The sequence below is a fragment of the Aethalodelphis obliquidens genome, unplaced genomic scaffold (assembly GCF_003676395.1).
Source record: "Aethalodelphis obliquidens isolate GAN/ISIS:26980383/991018 unplaced genomic scaffold, ASM367639v1 scaffold23, whole genome shotgun sequence".
Lineage (NCBI taxonomy): Eukaryota > Metazoa > Chordata > Mammalia > Artiodactyla > Delphinidae > Aethalodelphis > Aethalodelphis obliquidens.
The window spans coordinates 11,935,925-11,960,749 of record NW_020837967.1 but is presented as its reverse complement, the minus strand read 5'-3'; the positions used below and the strand labels follow the sequence as shown (position 1 = coordinate 11,960,749).

General features: G+C 36.7%; 1 long non-coding RNA gene across 22 annotated transcripts in view; it reads left to right on the top strand.

Moving 5' to 3' along the window:
- Positions 1 to 23,778, top strand: part of LOC113628324 (uncharacterized) — a 67,256-nt gene extending 43,478 nt beyond the window's left edge. For 17 of the 22 annotated variants that reach the window (XR_003436005.1, XR_003435997.1, XR_003436006.1 and 14 more), the window contains 2 exons: positions 16,219 to 18,995; positions 20,485 to 23,778. This is a non-coding gene — a long non-coding RNA (uncharacterized LOC113628324). The remainder of the gene's footprint in view (positions 1 to 16,218; positions 18,996 to 20,484) is intronic. The other 5 variants (XR_003436004.1, XR_003436000.1, XR_003435989.1 and 2 more) reach the window with 5 other exon arrangements.
- The last annotated feature ends 1,047 nt before the right edge of the window (positions 23,779 to 24,825 follow it).

Genomic DNA, 24,825 nt, shown 5'->3' with positions numbered 1-24,825 from the left:
CTTTGTCAGTTGCTTCATCTGCAAATATTTCCTCCCATTCTGAGGGTTGTCTTTTGGTCTTGTTTATGGTTTCCTTTGCTGTGCAAAAGCTTTGAAGTTTCATTAGGTCCCATTTGTTTTTGTTTGTTTTTATTTCCATTTCTCTAGGAGGTGGCTCAAAAAGGATCTTGCTGTGATTTATGTCATAGTGTTCTGCCTATGTTTTCCTCTAAGAGTTTGATAGTTTCTGACCTTACATTTAGGTCTTTAATCCATTTTGAGCTTATTTTTGTGTATGGTGTTAGGGAGTGATCTAATCTCATACTTTTACATGTACCTGTCCAGTTTTCCCAGCACCACTTATGGAAGAGGCTGTCCTTTCTCCACTGTACATTCCTGCCTCCTTTATCAAAGATAAGGTGACCATATGTGCGTGGGTTTATCTCTGGGCTTTCTATCCTGTTCCATTGATCTATATTTCTGTTTTTGTGCCAGTACCATACTGTCTTAATTACTGTAGCTTTGTAGTATAGTCTGAAGTCAGGGAGCCTGATTCCTCCAGCTCCGTTTTTCATTCTCAAGATTGCTTTGGCTATTCGGGGTCTTTTGTGTTTCCATACAAATTGTGAAATTTTTTCTTCTAGTTCTGTGAAAAATGCCAGTAGTAGTTTGATAGGGATTGCATTGAATCTGTAGATTGCTATGGGTAGTAGAGTCATTTTCACACTGTTGATTCTTCTAATCCAAGAACGTGGTATATCTCTCCATCTATTTGTATCATCTTTAATTTCTTTCATCAGTGTCTTATAATTTTCTGCATACAGGTCTTTTGTCTCCTTAGGTAGGTTTATTCCTAGATATTTTATTCTTTTTGTTGCAATGGTAAGTGGGAGTGTTTTCTTGATTTCCCTTTCAGATTTTTCATCATTGGTGTATAGGAATGCCAGAGATTTCTGTGCATTAATTTTGTATCCTGCAACTTTACCAAATTCATTGATTAGCTCTAGAAGTTTTCTGGTAGCATCTTTAGGATTCTCTATGTATAGTATCATGTCATCTGCAAACAGTGACAGCTTTACTTCTTCTTTTCTGATTTGGACTCCTTTTATTTCCTTTTCTTCTCTGATTGCTGTAGCTAAAACTTCCAAAACTATATTGAATAAGAGTGGTGAGAGTGGACAACCTTGTCTTGTTCCTGATCATAGTGGAAATGCTTTCAGTTTTTTACCATTGAGGATGATACTGGCTGTGGGTTTGTCATATATGGCCTTTATTATGTTGAGGAAAGTTCCCTCTATGCCTACTTTCTGCAGGGTTTTTATCATAAGTGGGTGTTGAATTTTGTCAAAAGCTTTCTCTGCATCTATTGAGATGATCATATGGTTTTTCTCCTTCAATTTGTTAATATGGTTTATCACATTGATTGACTTGTGTATATTGAAGAATCCTTGCATTCCTGGAATAAACCCCACTTGATCATGGTGTATGATCCTTTTTTTTTTTTTTTTGTGGTACGCGGGCCTCTCACTGCTGGGGCCTCTCCCATTGCAGAGCACCGGCTCCAGACTCACAGGTTCAGCGGCCATGGCTCACGGGCCCAGCCGGTCCGCGGCATGTGGGATCCTCCCGGACCGGGGCATGAACCCATGTCCCCTGCATCGGCAGGCGGACTCTCAACCACCGTGCCACCAGGGAAGCCCGGTATGATCCTTTTAATGTGCTGTTGGATTCTGTTTGCTAGTATTTTGTTGAGGATTTTTGCATCTATGTTCATCAGTGATATTGGCCTGTAGTTTTCTTTCTTTGTGACATCCTTGTCTGTTTTTCGTATCAAGGTGATGGTGGCCTTATGGAATGAATTTGGGAGTGTTCCTCCCTCTGCTATATTTTGGAAGAGTTTGAGAAGGATAGGTGTTAGCTCTTCTCTAAATGTTTGATAGAATTCGCCTGTGAAGCCATCTGGTCCTGGGCTTTTGTTTGTTGGAAGATTTTTAATCACGGTTTCAATTTCAGTGCTTGTGATTGGTCTGTTTATATTTTCTATTTCTTCCTGATTCAGTCTTGGCAAGTTGTGCATTTCTAAGAATTTGTCCATTTCTTCCAGGTTGTCCATTTTATTGGCATAGAGTTGCTTGTAGTAATCTCTTATGATCTTTTGTATTTCTGCAGTGTCAGTTGTTACTTCTTTCATTTCTAATTCTACTGATTTGAGTTTTCTCCCTTTTTTTCTTGATGAGTCTGGCTAATGGTTTATCTATTTTGTTTATCTTCTCAAAGAACCAGCTTTTAGTTTTATTGATCTTTGCTATTGTTTCCATCATTTCTTTTTCATTTATTTCTGATCTGATTTTTATGATTTCTTTCCTTCTGCTAACTTTGGGGGTTTTTTGTTCTTCTTTCTCTATTTGCTTTAGGTGCAAGGTTATGTTGTTTATTCGAGATGTTTCCTGTTTCTTAAGATGGGCTTGTATTGCTATAAACTTCCCTCTTAGAACTGCTTTTGCTGCATCCCATAGGTTTTGGGTCATCATGTCTCCATTATCATTTGTTTCTAGGTATTTTTTGATTTCCTCTTTGATTTCCTCAGTGATCACTTCATTATTAAGTAGTGTATTGGGTCTGGATTTTTTATAATTACTAGTAAACCACACTTCTGTCTACATTGCTTCTTATTCACTCAGTTGCCAGAATAATTTCTTGGAAATGTTATGCTCTTTCCCTCTCAGAAACCTTCACTAGGGTTCAGCCTCCTTGGAATATCATTCAAAGCTATCCTCAGTATTGTCCAACTTTTTACCTCTTCTTTCAGTAGCCTTGAAAGTCAATGACTTACTCTGCATGCTAAAACCTGTATTCTTTCTGTCTCTATTTGCTCATGTCATTAACTTTACCCAAAATATACAGCCAACTCCTTATTACATCTTCATTTCTTATCCTATCTATTACTGAAGACCTAACCCATCACCTTTATGACAGAAACCCTAGCAGAAAACGTGAACTTTATTCCTAATACACATTGCTTTTCAAAAGACCAACAGGGGGCTTCCCTGTTGGGGTCTGGGAAAATCCCACATGCCATGGAGCAACTAAGCCCATGCACCACAACTACTGAAACGTGCACACCTACAGCCCATGTTCCACAACAAGAGAAGCCACCGCAATGAGAAGCCTGTGCACCACAACGAAGAGTAGTCCCCACTCACCACAACTAGAGAAAGCCTGCGCACAGCAACGAAGACCCCCAATGCAGCCAAAAATGAAAAGACCCAACAGTTCCATGCCCATGATTTGCTTTTCAGAACTCATATATTTGTTTAATTATGTTGGTACTAAGCTCAGCACATTCATAAGTTGTCCTTATATCTTACAGTGTACAGTCAACAGACTACAAATGAAAAGAATCATGAGGGAGGATAAAAAGAGTGAAAAGTTTTGAGATTCTGACAAAAGAAGTTACTATATAGGATAGAGGAGGAAAAAGTGATTTTGGGAGGAAGAAAGGAAACGTATTAAAAGCAATAAGTATATTAAAGAAACAAAATGATTCACGTTCTTCTCTTGGCTGTTGGTTTTTGATAGTTTTAATGGCTACTCTGTGTGCTCCCTGGAATTATTTAAAGGCCTTTACAGTGTTAGATAAGTGAAAAGAAACAGACATTCAGCACTGATTGTTGCTTCATTTTCAGGTGTAAGTTCTCTGAATTTCTCTCATTCTTGGGAGTTTTCTTGTTTCACTAACTAAAGATAATGAGGATAGTCATGACTTAGTACCATTTTGGTATCTGTGTTATAAGAAAATCTATAAATCTTGTTCATTATCTTTTTTAAAGTAAAGATCTACTATAACAATTAACTTTTTCTTTTATATTTCCATTTTTTAAAGTTTTTTTAATATTTAAAAAAATTTTTATTGGAGTACAGGTGATTCACAATGTTGTGTTAGTTTCTGCTATACAGAAAAATGAATGTTTTACATAAACCCTTTTTTTTTTTAAAGATTCTTTTCCCATATAGGCCATTGCAGAGTATTGAGTAGAGCTCCCTGGGCTATACAGTAGGTCCTTACTAGTTATCTATTTTACATGTAGTAGTGTTTATGTGTCAGTCCCAGTCTCCCAATTTGTCCCTCCCCCACCTTATCCCTTGGTAACCATTAGTTTGTTTTCTACATCCGTGACTCCTATCCTGTAAATAAATACATTTATACCTTTTTAGATTCCACATATAAGCAATATCATATATTTGTCTTTCTGTGTCTTACTTCACTCAGTATGAGAATCTCTTGGTCCATCCATGTTGCTGCAAATGGCATTATTTTATTCTTTTTTATGGCTAAGTAATATTCCATTGTAGATATGTACCACATCTTCTTTATCCATTCCCCTGTTAATGGACATTTAGGTTGCTTCCATGTCCTGGCTATTGTAAATAGTGCTGCAATGAACACTGGGGTGCATGTATCTTTTTGAATTATGCTTTTCTCTGGATATATACCCAGGAGTGGGACTGCTGGGTCATATGGTGGTTCTATTTTTAGTTTTTTAAGGAACCCCCCCACTGTTCTCCATAGTGGCTATATCAATTTTCATTCCCACCAGCAGTGTAGGAGGGTTCCCTTTTCTCCACACCCTTTCCAACACTTTTTTTTTTTTTTTTTTTTTTTGCGGTACACGGGCCTCTCACTGTTATGGCCTCTCCCATTGTGGAGCACAGGCTCTGGACACTCAGGCTCAGCGGCCATGGCTCACGGGCCCAGCCACTCCGCGGCATGTGGGATCTTCCCAGACCGGGGCACGAACCCGTGTCCCCTGCATCGGCAGGTGGACTCTCAACTACTGCACCACCAGGGAAGCCCCCAACACTTACTGCTTGTAGATTTTTTGATTAACTTACTCACTGTCTTAGTATCTGTCACCAATACCCAAGATTCTCATTGTTGAAAATTTAGGGATTAACACTTTATTAAGGATCAGATAAAAATTTGGGGAGAAAGCCAATTGTGCTTTTAGCTTTAAAAAAAATAAGGGTTTTTAAAAAATTAAAGTATACTTGATTTACAATATTATGTTAGTTTCAGGTGTACAGCTAAGTGATTCAGTTATATATAATTTTTCCAAATTGTTTTCTATTATAGGTTTATTATAAGATACTGAATATTGTTACTTGTTATACAGTAAATCCTTGTTGCATATCTATTTTACATATAGTAGTGTATATCTGTTAATCCCATACTCATAATTTATCCCTCCCACCTCCCCTTTCCCCTTTGGTAACTCTTATTTTGTTTTCTATATCTGTGAGTCTGTTTCTATTTTGTAAATAGATTAATTTGTATTTTTTTAAATTCACATATAAGTGGTATCACATAATTACCTTTCTCTGACTGACTTCATTTAGCAGGATATTCTATAGGTCCATCCATATTGCTGCAAATGGCATTATTTTATTCTTTTTCATGGCTAAGTAGTATTCCATTGAGTATACATACCACATCTTCTTTATCCATGTGTCTCTTGATGGACACTTAAGTCGCTTCCATGTCTTGGTTACTGTAAATAGTGCTATGAACAATGGGGTGCATGTATCTTTCTGACTTGGAGTTTTCATCTTTTCTGGATATATGCCCAGGAGTGAGATTGCTGTATCATATGGCAGCTCTATTATTAGTTTTTAAGCAACCACCATACTGTTTTCCATAGTGGTTGCACCAATTTACATTCCTACCAACAGTGTAGGAGGGTTCCCTTTTCTCCACACCCTCTCCATTATTTATTATTTGTAGACTTTTTGATGACAGTCATTCTGACCAGTGTGAGAGAATACCTCATTATGGTTTTGATTTTCACTTATCTAATAATTACCAACATTGAGCATCTTTTCATGTGCCTGTTGGCCATCTGTATGTCTTCTTTACAGAAATGTCTATTTAGGTGTTATGCCCATTGTTTGATTGGGTTGTTTGTTTCTTTCATATGAAGTTGTATGAGCTGCTTGTATATTTTGGAAATTAACACCTGTTGTTTGTATCATTTGAAAATACTTTCAACTAATCCACAGGTTTTCTCTTTGTTTTGTTGATGGCTTCCTTTGCTGTGCAAAAGCTTTTTTTTTTTTTTAAAGATCCTTATTGGAGTATAATTGCTTTACAGTGTTGTTAGTTTCTGCTGTATAACAAAGTGAATCAGCTATAGTTTATGTTTATGGTGTTTATGTATATTCCCATATGCCCTCCCTCTTGCATCTCCCTCCCACCCTCCTTATCCCACCCCTCTAGGTGGTTGCAAAGCACTGAGCTGATCTCCCTGTGCCACACAGTTGCTTCCCACTGGCTATTTTACATTTGGTAGTGTGTATATGTCAATTGTGCAAAAGCTTTTAAGTTTGATTAGGTTCCATTTTTGCTTTTATTTCTTTTGCCTTGGGAGACTGATCTAAGAAAATATTGCTACAATTTATGTCAGAGAATGTTTTGCCTATGTTCTCTTCTAAGAGTTTTATGGTGTCATGTCTTACTTTTAAGTCTATACACCACTTTACATTTATTTTTGTATATAGTGGGAGGGAGTGTTCTAATTTCATTGATGTACATGAGGCTGTTCAGCTTTTCCAATCCACTTGCTGAAGACACTGTCTTTTCTTCATTGTATACTTTTGTCTCCTTTGTTTAAGATTTATGGACCATAGTTGTCTGGGTTTATTTCTGAGCTCTCTATTCTGTTCCATTGATCTGTATGTCTGTTTTTGTGCCAATATGATGCTGTTCTGATCACTGTAGCTTTGTAGTATTGTCTGAAGTCTGGGAGGGTAATGCCTCTAGCTTTGTTCTTTTTCCTCAGGATTGCTTTGGCAGTTATGGGTCTTTTGTGATTCCATATAAATTTTGGAATTATTTTTTGTAGTTCTATGAAAAGTGTCACAGGTAATTTGACAGAGACCACATTAAATTTGAAGACTGCTTTTGATAGTATGACTATTTTAACAATATTAATACTTCTAATCAAAGAGCATGAGCTATCTTCCCATTTCTTTGAATCACCTTCAGTTACCTTTATCAGTGTTTTATAGTTCTCATCATAGAGGTCTCTAACCTCCTTTGTGAGATTTATTCCTGGCTTTTTTTTTTTGAGGTACGTGGGCCTCTCACACAAGTTGTGGCCTCTCCCATTGCAGAGCGCAGGCTCCGGACGTGCAGGCTCAGCGGCCATGGTTCACGGGCCCAGCCGCTCCGCGGCATGTGGGATCTTCCTGGACCAGGGCACGAACCCGTGTCCCCTGCATTGGCAGGCGGACTCTCAACCAGTGCGCCACCAGGGATGCCTGGTATTTTATTTTTTTGATGCAATTTTAAATGGTATATATATTTTTTACTTTCTAATATTGGTTAGTATAAAGAAATGCATGATTTCTGAATATTAATCTTGTGCCCTGCTACCTTGCTGAATTCATTTATTAGTTCTAATAGTTTTGTGTGAAATCTTTAGGGTTTTCTATACAGAGTACCATGTCATCTGTATATAATGACAATTTTATCTCTCTCCTCTCAACTTGGATACCTTTAATATCTTGCGTGCTTGCTGTGGCTAAAAATGCCAATACTGTGTTGAATAGAAGTGGTGACAGTGGGCATCCTTATCTTGTTCCAGAATTTAGTGGGAAGGCTTTCAGCTTTTCACCCTTGAGTATTATGTTGGCTGTGAGTTTTTCATAAATGGCTTTTATTATGTTGAGATATGTTACCACTTCAGTGGGAGTTTTTATCTTGAATGGATATTGAATGTTATCAAATGCTTTTTCCACAACTATTCAGATGATCATGTGGTTTTTGTCTTTTCTTGTTAATGTGGTGTACCACATCAATTGATTTATGTATGCTGAAACATCCTTGCAACCCTGTAATGAATCCAACTTCACCATGGTGTATAATTCGTTTTATGTATTGTTGGAGTAAGTTTGCTAAAATTTTGTTGAGGATTTTTGCTTCTTTATTCATCAAATATGTTGGACTGTAATTTTCTTTTTTGTAGTGTCTTTGGTTTTGGTATCAGGGTGATGGTGGCTTCATATGGTGACTTTAGGAGTGTTCCCTCTGCTTCAGCTTTTTGAAATAGTTTGAGACAGATAGCTATAAGTTCTTCTTTGTATGTTTGATAGAATTCCCCAGTGAAGCCATACAGTTCTGGACTTTCATTTGTGGGGAGTTGTTTTTTTTTTAAATTACAGATTCTATTTCACTATTAGTGCCCAGTCTGTTCAAATTATTATTTCTTCTTGACTCAATTTTGGCAGGCTATATGTTTCTAGAAACTTCTGTTTCTTCTAGGTACTCCAATTTGTTGGCATGTAATTGTTCATGGTATTATCTTATGATTTTTAGTATTTCTGTGATATTGGTTGTTATTTCTCCTCTTTAATTTCTTATTTTATTTGGGTCCTCTCTCTTTCCTTCTTGGTGAGCTTGGCTAGAGGTTTGTTGATTTTGTTTCAAAAAACCAGCTCTGGGGCTTCCCTGGTGGCGCAGTGGTTGAGAGTCCGCCTGCTGATGCAGGGGACGTGAGTTCGTGCCCCGGTCCAGGAAGATCCCACATGCCGCGGAGCGGCTGGGCCCGTGAGCCATGGCTGCTGAGCCTGTGCATCCGGAGCCTGTGCTCCACAACGGGAGAGGCCACAACAGTGAGAGGCCCGTGTACCGCAAAAAAAAAAAAAAGCTCTTCATCTTATTGATCTTTTCTATTTCTTTTTAATACCTATTTATTTCCTCTTTGATCTTTACTTCCTTCCTCCTGCTTACTTTGGGTTCATAATTCCTTTAGGTGGTAGGAAAAATTTGAGATTTTTTTCTCTTGAGAAATATCTGTATTGCTATGAACTTCCTTCTTAGAACTGCTTTTGCTGCATTCCATAGATGTTGTAAGGTTGTGTATTCATTGTCCTTCTTCTAGAGGTATTTTCTGATTTCTTCTTTGACTTCATCATTGACCCATTGGTTTTTTAGTAGCATGTGGTTTTGTCTCCATTTGATTGTTTTTTCTCATTTTTATTTCTGTGTCTGATTTCTAATTTCATACCATTGTGATCAGGAAAGATATTTGAAATAATTTCTATCCTAAATATATTGAGGCTTGTTTTGTCACCCAGTATGGGGTCTATACTAGAGAATGTTCTATGCGTGCTTGAAAAGAATGTATTTTTTTTGGATGTAGTGTCTTGTAGATATCAATTAAGTCCAACCGTTCTACTGTGTCATTTAGGATCTCTTTTGCCTTATTGGTTTTCTGACTAGAAGATCTGTCCATTGGTGTCAGTGGGGCATGAAAGTTTCCTACTATTATTGTATTCCTGTCAATCTCTCCCTTTGATCAGCATTTGTTTTATATATTTAGGTCCTCTTATATTGGGTGCATATATGTTAACAAGTGTACTGTTCTCTTGTATTGATTCCTTTATCATTATATAGTGGACTTCTTTGTCTTTGTTTATAGGTGTTGTTTTAAAGTCTATTTTATCTGATATAAGTATCACTAAACCATCTTTCTTGCCATCTCCATTTGCATGAAATACTTTTTTCATCTTCTCACTTTCAATCTGTGTGTCTTTGCCCTAAAGCGAGTTTCTTGTAGGCAGCATGCTGTACGTTCTTCTTTTATTATCCATTCTACCACTCTGTGTCTTTTAATCGGAGCATTTAGTATACCGACATTTAAAGTAATTATTGATAAGTACGTAGTTGTTGCCATTTTAAACCTTCTTTTCCAGTTGATTCTATAATTCTTCTGTGTTTATTCCTTTTGTTTTTCCTTTTACAGTTTGATGGTATTCTTTTGTATTATGCTTGTATTTCTTTTTTTGTAAATTTTTTATTTTAATTTTTTAAAAAAATTTATATTGTAGTTGATTAACAACATTGTGTTAGCTGAATAGTGAAGTGATTCATGTATACATATACATGTATCTGTTCTTTTAAAAATTTGTTTCTCATTTAGGTTATTACAGAATATTGAGCAGAGTTCCCTGAGCTATATAGTAGGCCCTTGCTGGTTATCTGTTTTAAATATAGTAGTGTGTACATGTCAATCACAAACTCCCAATTTATTTGTCCCCACCCCCACCTTTCCCCTTTGGTAAACATAAGTTTGTTTTCTAAGTCTGTGAGTCTGTTTCACAGATAGGTTCATTTGTGTCATATTTTAGATTCCACATATAAGTTATATCATACGATGTGTACCTTTCTCTGTCTGACATATTTCACTTAATATGGTTATCTCCAGGCCCATCCACATTGCTGCAAATGGCATTATTTCATTCTTTTTAATGGCTGAGTATTAATCCACTGTATATACGTACCACATCTTCTTTATCCATTCATCTGTAAGACATTTAGGTTGCTTCCATGTCTTGGCTATTGTACATAGAGCTGCAGTGAATACTGGGGTGCATGAATCATTTCAAACCATGGTTTGCTCTGAATATATGCCCAGGAGTGGGACTCCTGGATAATATCATAGCTCTATTTTTAGTTTTTTAAGGAATGTTGATACTGTTCTCCATAGGGGCTGTACCAATTTACATTCCCACCAACAGTGTAGGAGGGCTCCCTTTTCTCCACACCTTCTCCAGCATTTATTGTTTGTAGACTTTGAGATGATGGCCATTCTGACTGGTGTGAGGTGATATCTCATTGTACTTCGATTTGCATTTCTCTAATTAGTGATGCTGAGCATCCTTTTTGCCTTTTTTGGAGAAACATCTATTTAGATCTTCTGCCCATTTTTTGATTGGTTTGTCTGTTTTTTTGATGTTGAGCTACATGAGCTGTTTGTAGATTTTGGAGAATAATCCCTTGTCAGCTGCTTCACTTGCAAGTGTGTTCTCCCATTCTGTGGGCTGTCTTTCTATGGTTCCCTTTGCGGTGCTAAAGCTTTTGAGTTTACTTAGGTCCCATTTGTTTATTTATTTTTGTTTTTATTTCCACTACTCTAGGAGACAGATCAAAAAACATATTCCTGAGATTTATATCAAAGAGCATTATGCCTCTGTTTTCCTATAAGATTTTATTTTATTATTATTATTTTTGCGGTACGCGGGTCTCTCACTGTTGTGGCCTCTCCTGTTGCGGAGCACAGACTCTGGACGTGCAGGCTCAGCGGCCATGGCTCACAGGCCCAGCCGCTCCGTGGCATGTGGGATCTTCCCAGACCGGGGCACGAACCCGTGTCCCCTGCATTGGCAGGTGGACTCTCAACCACTGCGCCACTAGGGAAGCCCTCCTATAAGGTTTTTAGAGTGTCAGGTCTTACAGTTAGGTCTTTAACCCTCTTTGAGTTTATTTTTGTGTATGGTGTTAAAGAATGTTCTAATTTCATTCTTTTACATGTAGCTGTCCAGTTTTCCCAGCACCATTTATTGCAGAGACTGTCTTTTCTCCATTGTATAGTGTTGCCTCATTTGTCATAAATTAATTGACTACAGGTGCTTGGGTTTATTTCTGGGTTTTCTATCCTGTTCCATTGATCTCTATTTCTGTTTCTGTGACAGTACCATACTATTTTGATGAATGTAGCTTTGTAGCATAGTCTGAAGTCAGGGAGCCTGATTCCTCTGGCTCCAATTTTCTTTCTCAAGATCGCTTTGGCTATTTGGGGTCTTTTGTTTCTCCATACAAATTTTAATATTTTTTGTTCCAGTTCTGTGAAAAATTCCATTAGTAATTTGATAGGGATTGCATTGAACCTGTAGATTGCCTTGGAAAGTATAGTTATTTTGACAATATTGATTCTTCTAATCAAACATGCTATATCTTTCCATCTGTTTCTGTCATCTTTGATTTCTTTCATTAGTATCTTATAGTTTTCAATGTATAGGTCTTTTACCTCCTTAGGTAGGTTTATTCCTAGATATTTTATTCTTTTTGATGCAATGGTAAAGGAGATTGTTTCTTTAATTTCTCTTTCTGATCTTTTATTGTTAATGTACAAAAATGCAACAGATTTCCATGTATTAATTTTGTATCCTGCAAATTTACCAAATTCATTGATGAGCTCTAGTAGTTTTCTGGTAGCATCTTTAGGATTTTTTATGTATAATGTCATGTCATCTGCAAACAGTGACAGTTTTACTTCTTTTCCAATTTTGATTCCTTGTAATTCTTTTTCTTCTCTGACTGCCATAGATAGGACTTCCAAAACTATGTTGCATAATGGTGAGAGTGGACATCCTTGTCTTTTTCCTGATGTTAGAGGAAACGCTTTCAGCTTTTCACTGTTGAGTATGATGTTAGCTGTAGGTTTATCATATATGGCCCTTATTATGTTGAGGTATGTTCCCTCTATGCCCACTTTCTGGGGAGCTTTTATCATAAATGGCCGTGGAATTTTGTCAAAAGCCTTTTTTCTGCATCTGTTGATACAATCATATGGTTTTTATTCTTCAGTTTGTTGATGTGGTGTATCACACTGATTTGTGGATATTGAAAAATCCTTGTGTCCATGGGAAAAATCCTATGTGTTCATGGTGTATTTCCTTTCAATGCATTGTTAGATAGGTTTGCTGGTATCTTGTTGAGGATTTTTTCGTCTATATTCAGCAGTAATCTCAGCCTGTAATTTTTTTTGTGTGGTATCTTTGTTTGGCTTTGGTACCAGAATGATGGTAGCCTCATAGAATGAATTTGGGAATGTTCCTCCCTCTCCAGATTTTTTGGGAATAGTTTCAGAAGTATAGGTGTTAACTCTTCTCTAAGTGTTTGATAGAATTTGCCTGTGAAGCCATCTGGTCCTGGACTTTAGTTTGTTGGGAGTTTTTAAATCACAATTTCAATACTTGTGATTGGTCTGTTCATATTTTCTATTTCATCCTGGTTCAGTCTTGGGAGATTGTACCTTTCTAAGAGTTTGTCCATTTCTTCCAGGTTGTCCATTTTATTGTGGACATTTAATGTGAATTTAATGTGAATGTGGTATCTTTCATTAAATTGTATCCATGTTTTAAATATAAAAGTAATTTACTCCAATATACTAGAACAAATAATTACTGTAATTAATCCTCATGACAATAACACCATTTATTGAATGTCTACTATATACACATGCTTTATATATGTCTATACCTAATCTTCACAATAGTATCAAGTGATCAATATTTTAATACACATTTTATAAATGAAAAAACTGACTTTCTAAGTATATAAGTAACTAGTTCAGGGTTATGTAGCTAATTAATGATAGAGCCAAGCTTTTAATACAATGTTCGTACACATACACGTTTTCCACTAAGCCATGCTGTGCCAGTCAAGCATTTCTAAGGTTAACAAGTCTCCTCAAACTCTCAGAAACATTATTTTAAAAAAAGAGGAAAAGTCCACAGGTGCCAAAAATTCCAAATATTTAAAATTCATAGAAGTCAACCCATTCTAGCTTCTCTAGCTCTATCATGAGGTCTGCAATGCTTGCAGGTCCCTTTAAGTGTCACTAACAGGCCTAACACAGAAGCACAGGAAATGCACATAGGAACAATAAAGGTGATAGAAGAAGAAAAGAGAAAAGGAGAAATGAAGGGGAAGGATGCTTTTGGTGAGGAGTGGGAAAACCACCACCAACTGGCTACCAGACACCCCCATTTGTGGGTACACTTTAACACTTAATGCATTTCTGATAACGTGTTAAAGTCTCATGTATAGCAGTCAAATATTAGGCAAATACAGGAAGTTTCTCTTAGAGTCTGAAGAATAAAAAAGCTATCTTTTTTTGTTAGACCTAATCGTCAATGATGAAATTCCAACATTCCATACACGTTCTTAAATTTGGTTTTTTGTTTTATTTTGACAGTCAAATACATAGTATACTTGCTTAAATCTAGTGAGAATCTGGTTACAATATAATTTTTTCAAACATTTTCCAATGTTATTTAAAATAGAGTAGGCTTATAAGTCATACTTCTTGCCCTCTGAGTTGTTTTCCAGTTTTCATATTTTTCATAAAAGGATAAAGACAAAATGTAGTAGGATATTAAAATAATTACAAAAACTAGTACACATAAATGGTGATGTTACTGAAATTTAACTACAGCCTGAAAGAGTTCCTTTTTTGTGACAGCTTGAAATGTCTGTCAGCTAATCATAAAGGGCTAAATTCTGAGTAGTGAAGGGTTTTTAGGGACACTGGTGGATAGTTTGTGAAAATTAAACTGCTATGGAAGATGAACACATGAACAGAAATGCCTTTAATTACCTACGTTTTTGTCTCCTTGGTTCAAACTCTCTGAGGCCATCCAGTGTTTCCTTAATTACACTTCATCAAGGACAGAATTGCCTTTTCAAACCTGAAGGGGTCAAAAGTTCATTTCACTCTTTCTTTCTGTTCTACATTCATTAGCTTTTCCCTTAAAGCATCAACAGAGTAAATGCTCTCTTCTGTACACCATGGAAGAACATATGAATGAATCAGGCAGAGTCTTCCCTCGAGGAAGACAAACTCTGAGCTCCATGAGAATGCAAAGACTCGGTTGTTCATTGACTGTTCTTATCTTAACTGCAGAATTCCAGTAAGTGGAACAACAGCTGGTATTTTATCAGTAGGCATTCAACAAACGCTTGTTGATGACTATACCTAAAACTGGGCAAGTGTATTCATTGACCCAAAAAGGAAGGAAGGAAGGGAAAAAGGAAGATACAGAAAGACAGAGAGAAAGAATGAGATAGAACAAGAAAGAGAGAAAGGGAAGCTAGGAGAGAAAGAAAGAAAACTATAGGATTTTCAGCTTGGGGAAACCTTAGCAATTATGTAGTCTATGAAAAACCAGCCAAGGTATTCCATTTAGCAAGTGACAAAGTTAAGAGTAATATTTTATTTATAATTCCCAATACAGTGTTTTCTCAACATTATAGTAAAATAAACAAATATGTATTAAATACTTAAGATGAATCCAGCCATGTTTAGGCTTTAAAAGAATATAGGAAAAATAACATATTAAATCTCTCAATCTTTGCAGAGTACACTGCACAATAAATGGTATCTATAGTAGTAATAATAATTATTAAGTAGTTTATATTTAGAATTCTGAGGATGTCTCATATTAATAAAACTATAACTATGAATACCTCAAGAATTAGGAAAATAAAAGATAAAGGAATCATCAAACTGAACTTTAAACAGCACCATAACATTACTATATTTTACAATGCTTGCTATATTAGTCTTAGTTCTTATAAACAGCTTACTGAACATCTCTTAATGTCATGAGGCATTTATTCTTTAAGATAAACTAAGGTTATTAATATTTCCTTTTTTAATTCACTTATAGCTTATCTCTAGAGCTCTTTGGAGGCGTTAAAGTTTTTCTACTTTTGATTTTCTAATGGTGCCTTTCCCTGAGGCTGTTATCCAATAAAAAAGCAGATTAATCAGCACACTCAGAGTACACTGCTTAGTTTTTCTGAAGTAAGCTAAGTAGCATCTCTAAGGTAGGCCAAGTCCTGAAAAAAAACTTTCCTAATACCTGCATAGCAATGTCAAGTACACTCAGAAACTTGCTTCAGGGAGTGGTACTTTTTATTATTTGTTTTGTTTCTTGTTCTTTTTGTTTTGCTTTTGGAATAAGTAATAAAAATGTGAATCAGTATGGAAGAAACTTTTTGCTGTAAGAACAAGCAACAACTTGAATTTGTCTATATAACAGCTGCATGAGAGGCCATGTTTATACAGTACAGGTATGCTACCTGCACCAGTTGAGGGTGGGGCAATATATAGTAATAACTCACATCTGATTTATGTATCTTTGTTAGTACTTGCTGAAGTGTGGTTTAGAATATAAATTCCTTATTTCTTAGTTTCCATTTCTGAATTGTAAGCTTCTTGAGGTTACGAGTGCCTGATTTGTTCATTACCTGATGTTCCTAGCCCACATCTTACATATTATAAGTGCTGCTCTAAAATATTAGTAAGTTTAACTAATAGTTAACTTCAGACTTAATAATTATACATTAGAAATTATACACTATAAATTATTTAATGTCACTAAAATAAACCGTTTTAACATTCAAAAGGAATTCATGTTTGTTGTGGAATATTCAGAATATCTAGAATATAGTATAAGCCATAATAAGAAATAAAATTTTCATATAGCCTCACAAATAAGACATAGTTGTTCATTCAACAATATTGAACACCACCAGGACTTAGGTAGGTCTTGCTCCAGGTGTGGGTAACATGGCTTAAAAGTTCTGACAAGCCCCTCCTGACTTTACAGAGCCTATGTTCCAGCGACAGACAACAAACGAAATTCAAAACTGCTGGAAGGAGCATGCTGTGGCACAAAAGTTCTGAAATGGCAAGAACTTGATATGCATGAAGCTTTTGTTGCTGGAAAAGGTAAGCAAAGGGTGAGATGGTACATGCAGGTGCTCATGCAGGCCACTGTTAAGAAGCTGAGTCTTTATGTACATAGGAAGCCACTGAAAACTCTTGTGTAGGAAGCCGATGTGGCTTTATTGAAGAAAAAGCAAAAAAACAAAGGCAAAACCAAAGCAAACCACACTGGCACACTGGTTGCTGTAAAGAGAATGGGTGATGAAAACTGGAAGAAAAGAGACCTGATAGGGAGTTCACTGCAATAATACATCTACCCAGGAGATGATGATGGCTTATATTAAAGGGGTAGCAGAGGAAAGGGAGAGAAGGTGATAGGTTCAAGATGTACTTTGGAAACAAAACTAAGAAGACTGGCTGATAGATTAGATGTGGGGAGGAATCAAGAATGACCCTAGGATTTTTATCTGAATCACTAGGTAGACAATAGTTCTGTTTACTTAGATGGCAAGAACGGAAGAAGAAATAGTGTGGAAGATCCCTCTACCTGCCACACAGTTCCACTTCTCTCCTCCTTCTTTGGTAACAACATTCAGAGTTTATATTAAAGATGGAAATGGGTCCAGCTAAAACTATTTTTGCCTTCTTTTCCTTGCAGCTAGGTGTGTGCCCATTGGCTGGGTTCTGGCCAACAAAATATAATTGGAAATAACATGTGAGATTTCTGGAAAGTTGATTTCAAGCTAAGTGATGTTCCCTTTTCACTCTTTTATCTTTCCCATCTTCCTCCTGAAACCTGAACATGATGGCGGTGTCCCAAGACCACTATGGATACTGAAATGATTTGAAAGATGGGGGCACCTGCCAAGACAGTGTGATGACCAAGGAGGCTTCATAACAGCTTTGAATGAAGACCTTCAGCCCTCTCATATGAAAAAGAGAAAAAAATTATATTTTAAAGTCATTATATTGATAGTTTCTTTTATTTGCAGCTAAATTCAATCTCCACTGATACCAACTGGCTTGAGGAGAGGGGTGAAAAATGAAGAACTATTTCTGAAACACTAAGTTGAGGTGTCTATTAGACATCCAAATGGACATGTCAAATAAACAACTGAATATAGAAATCTTGTCCTAAAATGAGAGACCAGCACTGGAGATATACATCTGGGAGCTACTGTTGAGTTAAAGCTATGGGACTGATAAAGGTTATATAGATAGAAAAGGGCCCAGTCCTGAACCCTAGGACACCCAGATTTAGGTATCTGTACAAGAGAAGGAGCTAGAGAATAAGGCTGAGAAAAGGAGTCCAGTGAGGTAGTAAGAAACTTCAAAGACTGTGGTTTCATAGATGCAAAGGAAGGAAAATATACTAAGATATAGGGAGTTGTCAATTGTACTGAATGCATTCAGTAGAGAATTGAATTCAATGTAGAAAGAGTACATGGGAGGGCTTTAGTTTCCTGCAACGCGGAAAAATACATATCCTGGAAAGCCTCCCAACAGAAAACTCAGAAATACTGGACAAAGTACAACAAACACCGTCTTAAATAGGTAGCTAAGCTACAAGAAACTAAGGAGAATCCTAAAGGGTAGATAATGAAGAGGTGTTAAAGAGGGACAAGCTGAAACTAAAACTGTTTGGTTGCCCTTGGGTAATTTGCCAATCACCATTTAAATTTTTCTTAAAAACTGACTAGATACAAAAATATTAAGTATTTGTAATATATGAAAATAATCATAACGAAATGAACACTTACAAATGCCTTTCAAATCACCTCTGAGCCCCTTATACTAGCCACTAGCCTTTCCCCTCCTTGCTAAGAGTTAACCCCTTTCCCATGTGTTATTACTACCTTCACTTAATAGCTTCATTAAAGCTGTGGCCCCCCAAAAGTTACTATTTATAATGTGTTCATAGCAAGTTTTACTATGTTTAAATGAATTCAGTCTTTATGTTATTCTGCAACTTCATTTTTTTGGCTTAATTGTATTTTTCTGAGGTTTATCAATGCTGTTACATGAAGCCACAATTTAGTAACTGATGATAAAAGTAACACTGCAGTGCTGTGGGAAGAAGATGGTTTTGTCAATAAATGTACAGGCCAATTGGAAAGTACAAATGAAACTTAGCTCCTACCTAACCCAGCTCACAAAAAATAGAATGGTGGGTTTGAGAACTAAATGTAAAAGTTAAAACAATCAAGGATCTAGAAGGTAACATCAAAAATCTTCATGACATCAGAGTACAAATATATTTCTTAAATTAGAGGCAAAACTTACTAGCCATAAAAAAGAAAGAGGACCACATTAAAACTAGAGATTTTTGTTCATCAAAAGATTACTAAGAGCATAAGAGAGTGGAGAAAGTATATGCAACAGGTATATCCAACAATGAGTTTGTAATGAAGAATATTCAAATAATTTTTACAAACTGACAAGTTTGACAACCTAACAGAAAAATTAGCAAGAAATCTGATTAAGAATTTCACAAGAGTTTAACTAAATGACCAAAAATTATAAGAAAAGGTCTTGACGTGATTAAACAGGAAGAATATGCAAGTAAAAACCACATGAGGTACACAATAGAATGACTGCAATTTAAAAATGACAATTCCAAATGTTGGAAAAGATCTGGAACAAAAGAATCTGTCACGCTGGTGGAATAATAAATTGATACAGAAACTTTGGAAAATTCATTGGCAGTTTGTATTAAAGGTAAGCATTCATATATCCTCATGCATGCTTCCATTCTTAGGTGCATACCTAGCAAAAATGCATATATATGCATTGTTTACCCAGAGGAATGTCCAAGAATGTTCATAGCAACATTATTCATACAACTCCAAACTGTCCAAACTAGAAACAGACCAAACTGTCCATGAACAGTAGAATGGATAATTTTCAGAATACCCATAGAGCCAATACTTGACAATAATGAAAACTGTAGTAAAATGCAACAAAATGAATGAGTTTCACAAAATCAATGCTGAACAAAAAGCAAGACACAAGAGAATACATACTTACTATTCATTTTTCAAAAGTACAATAACACATATGGTGTGAGACATAAAAAGAGTAGTTAACCTTCAAGAAGAAGGGAGGAGTAATGATTGGGAGAATCATGAGAAACTATGAGGGAGGTTTCTGGAGGGCTGGTGACATTTTATTTTAATCTGAGTGCTGTTTACATAGGTGGTCTTATTCATTTCTGCAATCTTAGCAACTGAGAATAGGGTTAAATATTATAGGTTTGCATTAAATGTTTGTTGACTAAGTTTTGTTGAATTTAAGATGAGAGGGAGAAGCCTTATAAATGAGATCATAGCTGTTATATTAGTTCAGCACTCCATAATATATCTCTACTGAAACCAAGAAACCAAAAGTGGTTCCCTTATGCTTCACAGATCCTTTTGAAAGCAAGGAAATGTTTGTCAACCATATACACGTCTATACTTTTTAAATTTTTAAATATTTAAAATTAGTAAATTAATAATTTCTGGAATTTTTTTTTTGGCCACACCACACAGCTTGCAGAATCTTAGTTCCCCGACCAGGGATGGAACCCATGCTCCTGCAGTGGAGGTACAGAGTCCTAACCACTGGCCCACCAGAGAATTCCCAGGAAATTTTCTTATTCACATTATCTTTTTCCCTGACGATTACAAATAAATTAGGTAATGGGAATGAAAACGTACATCTGGTCACTAAATTGGCTTCTAGTGGGGATAAGGAAGTCCTAAATGACTTTCACTGAATTTCAGGAATGCAATGTTAAAGTTAGCTCTGGAAGTTTTAGAAGGTGCCAGGAGAGAAAAATAAGAAAGCTTAAAAATGTCCCTAAAATAATAAGGCTTCCAGCTTCACACTAACAAGAGGTTCTAATGAATAAACTGGAATGCTTAGGAACTGTTACAACATAACAAATGGAGAGTTAAAATATTTCCTTCTTCTAAATGCTCTCAGTAAAATAAACAGAAAAACACTTAAGAACTACTGAGCCATAAAAATTCAGGACATTTCAAATTTATGAAATATTAAGGACAAGAAGTATTGCACATGAAAAAAAGAGTTCTCTAATCTTTTGTCTCCACAGTAAAGAAAGAAGATGGATTTCAAAGGGAAAAGGAAAAAAAACAAATTTGCGCTTTTATGTTCTCCTTTCCCGTAATAAATAACAATTAAATTTCAGGTTTTCTATTTGTAGGTAAAGAGTGGATACTCTTCATTATGACAAGGTTGAGAAGGAAGGAAATCATCTGAACCTTCAATTATACTTTGAAGCAGACTCAGACTGCAACAGTACTCTATAAACATTCAAACATCCTAAAGAGGCTATTAATAAATAATTGCCTGAGATTTAACAGCAATAACAACAACAACAAAATCCCAAATGCTCCATAGCTACAGACCACTCTTCCAGCTCCAGGTAGCCACCTCCACGAGTATGCTCCTATTCAGAGGAACCAGCTTTGTAAAGGATTTAGCTCAGTGCAACCATTAAACTCACTGAAAAACAGCTCAAAGCACATGTCCTATTGATGGGTATCTATATTGCCATTTATCATTGTCAGTATTATAATGGAACACACATCTCGAGAGGCAACTAAGCCTCACAGTTCAGAACACAAGTTCTAGAGCCAGACTGAGTATGAATTCTGCCTCCACCATTTATAAGCTATGACTTTGGGCCAGCTGTTCAACCACTCTGGCCTGCAAAACCATTAACTGTGAAGAGGAAATAATGTATCTACCTCAGAGATCTATAGGGATTGTGATGGTTTATGTGTCAACTTGATTTGCCACAGGGTGCCAAGATTAAACATTATTTCTGGGTATGCTGTGAGGATATCTCGGGATGAGGTTAGCATTTGGATTGGCAGACTCAGTAAAGTAGATGGTCCTCCCCAACAGGGGTGGGCATCATCCAACCCACTGAGGGCCTGAATAGAACAAAAGGAGGAGGATGGGGGAATTCATCTTCCACTGCCTCGCTACTCTAGCTGGGACATCACATTTCTTCTGGCCTTGAACTGGGATTTATACCATCAGTGGCCCTGTTTCTCAGGTCTTCACACTGGGTCTGGGTCTCTAGCTTGCAGACAGCAATACATGGGACTTCTTAGCGATCATAATTGCATGATCAAATTCCTCATAATATGAAACAAAACCAATAGGAGATATATACCTGGAGGACCCTAATACAGGCGTTAATGAGTTAATACATGTTATCTAGCACCTAGAATGTCCTCAATAAGCGTTAATTACCATCGTTATTTTCATTACCATTACTGTGTAACCCAAAGAGTAGGAACAGCTCAAAGACTTACGAACTTTGTTCTAAGAAAGAAGGACAGTCAGTCATAATTAAATAGATTCAAGAAATCAAAACACATCCTGGAAACCAGGGCTGCTGTGGGGGCTGATTGCGGAAGAAAGAATCAGTATCCAGAAAGGTCTTCCCCATGATTTCCTGATCTTTAAAGGAGATATTCTACTAGCAGTAAGGCCATCCCAACTCTTTCTTGTGCACAGTGGGAAAAGATATAGGAAACCTCAGTGAGACGTCTCTAACCACTATCCACATAAAAGGAGAGAAAAACACTGTGAGGCTGAGAGGTAACACCTTGAGGCCAGGTGGTGTGAGAGGTATGATGATGAGTGAGCAATGGGACAGAGGACCCAGGTGAGGCCAGTGGAGGACAACCTGGCCACATAGTCTTGCTTCCCACTAACAACTTTAAGGAATTTTAACAATATTTTGTCAAACTTACGCCATCTCCTCTGTGAGCAACTCCCCACCCCCTACCCCTAGGTGATGGCAGATGCCTCAAGCCTTTCATGGGTAGCTAAGGGACGTAAGGCCAACCTCACTAACTGCTTGAGTTTCTGACTCTACTATGCAACTTCTGCCAAAGATTTCAGGGTAAGGACTCATGGTAGGGAAAAATACCGCCTCAAGAGGGAAACTGCAAGGTGTGCAGACTTAATGAAGTTTGACTTTGACTAAACGTAGTGAAAACAGGGAATTGGGGTGATTTGTTTTCAAGCGCTTAGGACACAATACTCTCCTTGGTTATATGTTACCAAAAGGACTCACAACCAATGGAAGGTGAAGGGCGGAAGTCCTGGTTCTCACCCAGCATCTGATAAAGGTCTCCCCTTTGGGCTCATAATGACAGAACATCTCGTGAATATTTAAAAGGAAACACCTTTTTGGATACAGATTCAAATAAATGACCTCATTGTACAACAATGAACTCTTCTTTGCCAGGACCCCCTCCTCCTCCTCCCTGCTTCCCATATACTTTCAGGTTCTTTTGTAGGCACTGATCCATGTCAGTTTTGAATATATATATATGTGTATATACATATATATATATATGTATGTATATACACACATATACATACACACACACAGACACACACATATATCCAGCTTTTTCCTGAGTGGGGTTGAGAGGGTAGGCATGGGGTAAAAATAATGCACCTTTATCTTTCTTTACAAATTGTAAATTAACTCAATTTTCTAAGCTTCCCCCCCAACCCCACCCCTTTTCTGTCTGTATCAACACAGAACTTGTTCAGCCAGAGGAGTCTGTTGTGGTGAGACTGTCAAATATGTGAACAGACTGTTGTCAAACAGCCTTGAAGAAAACCAAGTATTTGTTCACCATATGAAAGCACATTCACACAAACATCTCTCTACCAAATCCCTGAGCAAATATTCTTAAAATCTGTAGTGGGATGGATGTTCTACATCAAGTTTACAACAAAACAACAACAAAAAACTCAAAATGTATTATACACGAGGCACCATGCTTAGCATTGATGTGGACACAAAGGTATGCAAAACCTGTACTGTCTAGGTATGCAGTAAAGCTATGAACTTGAGCCATTTGCTTAATGCCTCCTGGTGGGCTTCAGTTTCTACTTTCGTACAACAGGACCAAATTGTCACACCTCTGTGGTTGTATCTACCCTTAAAATTGGCCTAACTAGAATGGTCAAACATATACACAGGAAATTTAGCCAATAATGTAAAAATACAAAGAATGTTAAGTGTGTGACGAGTGTTATTGCTCTTATACGAGTTCAGAGGAAAGAGTTCACTGCAGGCTGAGTGTTGCAGGGAAGGCTTCCAGGAGGAGGGAGGACCTCACCTGGATACTGAAGACAGAGTAGGCACTGGACGGCCATGAAGACAGGATAGGGAGTTCTATCAGTAACTTGGCAGAGCATTTGTGGGTGGTAAAGACTGGATGTGATAACATGAAAAGGAAGTTTTATTGAGAGTTAGCACAAGGTAGGTTTGGGGAAATGTATTGCAGTTTGACTATGATTCATCCATTCTCTACTTTTCTTTTGTATGAAAAATCTCAAACTAAGAAATATGCAGTGCTCTGTGGGATAAAATCATTCTGGCAATGCTATTGATTGTTTATTTTTGTAATTTTCTAATTGTAGTATGTATTTAATAGAATATAAAACTGAAAAATCAGCTTTCATAACATTTTCCAATCTGCATTTTTTCATACAGTAAAAAAATGCTAGCTTTATATATTAATAAACCATCTTAAAATACTGGACAATACTCAATATCAAATGAAAAATAACTAATAATAATTTTGTAAAATATTATTAGTCTGCCAATCAACAAATGTTCATTTGGCACCTACTACGTGCTAGGCTCCACAGTAGGAGCTGGGTCAGATACGAACAATAAATGCGTTCTGGCTGGAATAAGAATCACTGATTTGAAATGCTGAAGTGGGTGTGGAGGAAAGGGAACATTCCTGCACTGCTAGTAGGAATGTAGCTGGTGCAGCTACTGTGGAAAACAGTATGGACATTCCTGAGAAAACTAAAAATAGAATTACCATATGATCCAGCAATCCCACTCCTGGGCATATATACAGACAAAACTGCAGTTCAAAAAGATACATGCACCCCTATGTTCACAGCAGTACTATTCACAATAGCCAAGACAGGGAAACAACCTAAATGTCCATCAACAGATGAATGGATAAAGAAGATGTGGTATATACACATATACAATGAAATACTACTCAGCCATAAAAAAGAATGAAATAGTACCATTTGCAGCAACATGGATGGATCTAGAGATTATCATACTATGTGAAGTCCGTCAGAAAGAGAAAGACAAATACCATATGATATCACTTATATGTGGAATCTAAAATATGACACAAATGAACCTATCTATGAAACAGAAACAGAATCAGGGACATAGAGAATAGACTGGTGGTTGCCAAGGGGGAGGGGGTGGGGGAGGGATGGATTGGAAATTTGGGATTAGCAGATGCAAACTAGTATATATAAAATGCATGAAACAACAAGGTCCTACTTTATACCACAGGGAACTATATTCAACATCCTGTGATAAACCATAATGGAAAAGAATATGAAGAAAAATGTATGTATGTACAACTAAGTCACTTTGCTGCACAGCAGCAATTAACACTGTAAATCAACTATACCAACTATACTTCAATAAAATAAAATAAGGTGTACATAACAAAACATG